Consider the following 4,676-nt stretch of genomic DNA (forward strand, 5'->3'; position numbering starts at 1 on the left):
ATGGAGGCGGGTCTTCGTTCGCTTCTTCGTTGTCCTCGGGAAGAAGTCTCTGCAGCGTGCTCTTGAGGTGGTTGAGTCATGCCTCTATCAAGCTCCTCTTCGACTTCATCTGTACCATTACTAGGATTTCCATCATTTGGCTCGGGGGCCTCCAGATCAAAAATCCAATTTTCCATTTCTCTTGGATATGTGCGGTTCCTATTGGGCATGATGATGCTCCCTACTATCTTGTTTCTGACAACAGGATGATACTTCCCATCATCTCTTGCTTTGATTAGGTGCGAGGCACGACAGTAGTCGATGTCGAGGAATTCTGCTTCCAGGGTTGGCAAGTTGGCTAGCCTCTCTCCCAGGTTCAAGCCTAATGCTATGGAGGTGATAATTCCCCCATAAAAAAATGCCTGGCTGCCTCTCATGCAAGCAGCCTGGATGTTGGCTAGTAGGAAAGGAGTAACATTGAACGCAATTTGGGCAAACACACAGTGAAGAAGGAAAAGTTCCTTGGAGTTTACCTTGTTGTTGCTGACTCTTCCAAAAACTGTGTGCCCCAGGACTCAGTGAAAGTATCTAATGACTGGGTTGTGGATATATGTTGCGTTAAGCGTATCCCAGCTCGTTGCATTCATGTTGGTGAGGTTGTGCCAAACTTGGAATGCTATCTCTGACCATCCTTCTGGGATGCAGCAGTGAATTCCTTCTCCATGTCGGAAACCAAGCATTCTCGCTATCTGGGTTTGATTAAGGGAATACTCGGTGCCGAACATTCTAAATGTGGCTACACCGGTGAGATATTGGGTAGCGCCAGGGGGTGTGATGTATGAGTAGGAACTCAGAAATTCCAAGGTCAGCGTTTCGTAGGTTGGCTGTGGTGTGGTACAGAGCTGCGTCAAGCTGGAAGCAGCTAGCATCCACTCCACACCCTCAAAAAGTCCTAACTCCCTTAGGTGTTCATGATCAACATACCCCGTGGCTTGAACGAAGCGCTGGTAGAACTTGAGGTAGTTGCTTCTTTGGCGTTCGCCAGCTTCTCCGTTTCGGAATATGACGGTTGAAAGGTCGGGAGTAGCTCTTTCTTGACGGGCCATCGATGAGTTGTATGAAACTTCTGGTGTTGGTGGGTGAGGTGGAATATTTGTGAGTTACAAACTTGGAGAAAATGTGAAGAATTTAATAGATAAAGAGCAGAATGTAAGAGAGCGATAATTGGTGAGGAAGAAGGGAGAAAGAGCGCCTGCATTTATAGGCGAGCTCTCTGGAATTCGTGGCGGTCGTCACAGGGGTGTGACGGTCGTCACGCGCAACGGATGTGTAACGGTCATATGCTCGTAACGGTCACTTTCATGCGTGTGACGATCGTGCAAGATCCGTGACGGTCGTCACGTCTGTGAGACGGACGTCACCCTATAGTGACGGTCGTCACACGCTGAATTTCAAAAAATTTCTCTAACACAGGTTGCAGCAGAATTTGATAACAGCATAAATGATAGCTAAGCAATTTTAATTTTAACAGCATAAATGCAGAAATAAATAAATAGATGAAATAAGCGTAATGAAATGAATAGCAATTGAATTAATAAATTGAAATTAAATGTAACATAGGAAAAAATTGTAGCGATAACATAGCAAACAAAAGCAATAGAACAAAAGTAATGAAATAAATAAATGTGCTCCCTCCCCACACAAAACAAAGCAGTGTCCTCATTGTTTAGTGCGTGTAGGAGAAATCAGTGGTCAGTAGTATTAGCCACGTTTTTGCCCCAATGCAGCGACAACTTCGTTCAGATAATGAAACTGCTCAACGGCTATATCCATCAGGCCTAGGACATCAAAGCGTATGAGCTTTATCTCTTCTTTCACAATGGTGATGTCAGCTTGGAAAGCATTCAGACGGGTGATGAGCATGGCATGATTATCAGCATAAGATGGAGGAACCGGTTCAGCAATGTTATAATAGCTAGGAGGTGTTTCAGGGTCAGATTCTTCCTTATGGATAGGGTCATTGATACACTCATATTTAGGTGGGGTCGTAGGAGGTGAAGGTGGATCAATAGGGTGTTCCTCTAAGTCATAGAGCCAGTTATCGCGGTTGTGAACACTCGTTTTCTCATGGTTAGGCAAGGTGAATAGTCGGACCACTTCGTTACTGATTAGATAATCAAAGGTATCCGTCCCGATGTTTCCTATGATTCTACGGTTAAAGAAAAATTCGATATCCATTGGACGGGTGTTTCCAAAAGGTACATGCTCATCAAATGGGCGTACAATTCCTATGGCGTCTGCTATCATGGTTACTAGGCCACCTATGATTATTGGGGTACGGTTATTCTTAGCAAGGTGGACAAATCTTTCCATCATGAATGTCACTATATTAACGTGTCGACCTTGATCGACATATAGCAGGATGAAGAGTTCATCGCGGGACACTAAGGTGTTATTCTCTTCCTTACCAAATAAGGTGTGGGCTAATATTTTATGAAAGTATCGGATATCAGGGTTATGGATATTTTGTGAGTGCATCTCATTCGGGTTTGGGTTGGATTCTCCGGATATGCAACCCCAGAAGTCATTGAGGTCAATGTCATCAATAAGGTCCTCCTGGCGTGTAGTAAAAACGAAAGGGCCACTAGGAAATCCTAGGAGGTCAGCAAGGTCTCTACATGTGTAGGTGAAGTCCATGCTAAATAGTCAAAAGGATATCAACCTTTTGTTAAGTCCGTGACCATGCTCGAGGTTGTATACCAGGGAGCTAAGGAATTCTAAGGTTAGTTCAAGGTACGTGACAAACCGTCTCTTAATGGCTGCGTTCTCCCACCCAAGCTGGTTAAACATATATAGGATGCTATCTTGGATGCCTAATTTATCCATGGTCGGTCCATCATAATGTATGGTCAATGTCATATGCTTCCGGGCTAGATAATCATACTGCCTGCGTTGAACTCTGCCTCTGAAAACTGTCTCTGGTTGTTGCATGATGAAAGTAATTAACTAACTAGTTAGTAATTTTCCTATTTGTCAGCATCCAATATGTCTAAGTTAGTTACTAGAAACAACAAGAGTGACTGCAAAGAATCAAGAAGAGGGGAGCAGACGAAATAAAGAAGAAAATCAAAGAAGGGAAAAATAGAGTGTAAGAAAAATAACGAAAAGAAAAAAGGGTGGGTTGTCTCCCACTAAGCACTTTGTTTAATGTCGCAAGTTCGACAATAGTGTCGCGTTGTACTAGGTTTGGGGTTGAGCGGGCAGCTCTATGAGTCTGAGACTGTTCGAATAGTCTCTGTTTTCTATATTATGATAGTGCTTTAAGCGCTGCCCGTTTACTATAAAAGGGTCGCTATTTCTACCTTTTATTTCTATCGTGCCACTAGTGAGAACCTTGGTTATCTCGAAAGGACCAGACCACCGAGATTTGAGTTTTCCTAGAAAAAGTTTAAGTCTTGAATTGAATAGTAGCACTACGTCGCCGACTTTAAACTTCTTCCTAGAAATACGTTTGTCATGCCATCTTTTGGTTCGTTCTTTGTAGATCCTGGCATTCTCGTAAGCGTCCAATCTCAGCTCTTCTAATTCGTGGATGTCCAGAATCCGTTTCTCGCCTGCGGAAGTGTAGTTTATGTTAAGGGTTTTAATTGCCCAATACGCTTTGTGTTCCAATTCTACAGGGAGGTGGCATGATTTACCATAAACTAGTTTGAAGGGAGTGGTTCCTATCGGGGTTTTGTAAGCCGTCCTGTAGGCCCACAAAGCTTCGTTTAGTTTAGATGACCAATCTTTTTGTGGATATTCCTACGGTCTTCTAAAGAATTTGTTTTATTTCTCGATTCGAGACTTCGACTTGCCCGCTAGTTTGTGGATGATACGGTGTTGCTACACAGTGTCGAACTCCATACTTCAGAAGGAGTTTTCCAAATATATTCGATATGAAGTGGGAGCCACCGTCACTGACTACTAATTTTGGCACACCGAATCTGGGAATGATAATGTTTTTGAATAACTTGATCACTACTCGTGTGTCATTTGTTGGAGAGGCTACAACCTCAATCCATTTTGAGACATAGTCGACAGCAACGAGTATGTATTTATTACCAAAAAAAGCTGGGAACGATCCCATGAAGTCAATCCCCCATACGTCAAAGACTTTGACTTCTAAGATTCCTGTTTGTGGCATTTCATCGCGTCTTGAGATGTTGCCAGTGCGTTGGCACCGGTCGCATTTTATAACCGCGTTATGGACGACTTTCCATAGAGTAGGCCAAAATAGGCCGGATTGCAGGATCTTAGTGCAGGTCTTTGAGGTACTTGCATGCCCTCCATGGGGGGCGGAATGTCAATTAGATATTATATCATTGATTTCATCCTCAGGAACACATTGACAGAAAATACCGTTGGTCCCTCTTTTAAAAAGAAGAGGTTCATCCCAGTAATACTATTTTAGGTCATGAAAGAACTTCTTCTTTTGTTGATAAGATAGGTCCGGTGGAAGTACTCCGGCGGCTAGGTAGTTGACAAAGTCAGCGTACCATGGCAGAGTTGCATTCGCGTGTACTTCTTCCACGGATTCTTCTATTTCTGTATCGTTTAATGTCAGTTCAAACATATCACTTTCCATTTGGGCTATGATTCGTTCGTAAGGGAAATCGTCATTAATTGGGATTTGTTCAGGCTTGTTCCCTTCGATA

The sequence above is a fragment of the Lathyrus oleraceus genome, chromosome 7 (assembly GCF_024323335.1).
Source record: "Lathyrus oleraceus cultivar Zhongwan6 chromosome 7, CAAS_Psat_ZW6_1.0, whole genome shotgun sequence".
NCBI classification, from domain to species: domain Eukaryota; kingdom Viridiplantae; phylum Streptophyta; class Magnoliopsida; order Fabales; family Fabaceae; genus Lathyrus; species Lathyrus oleraceus.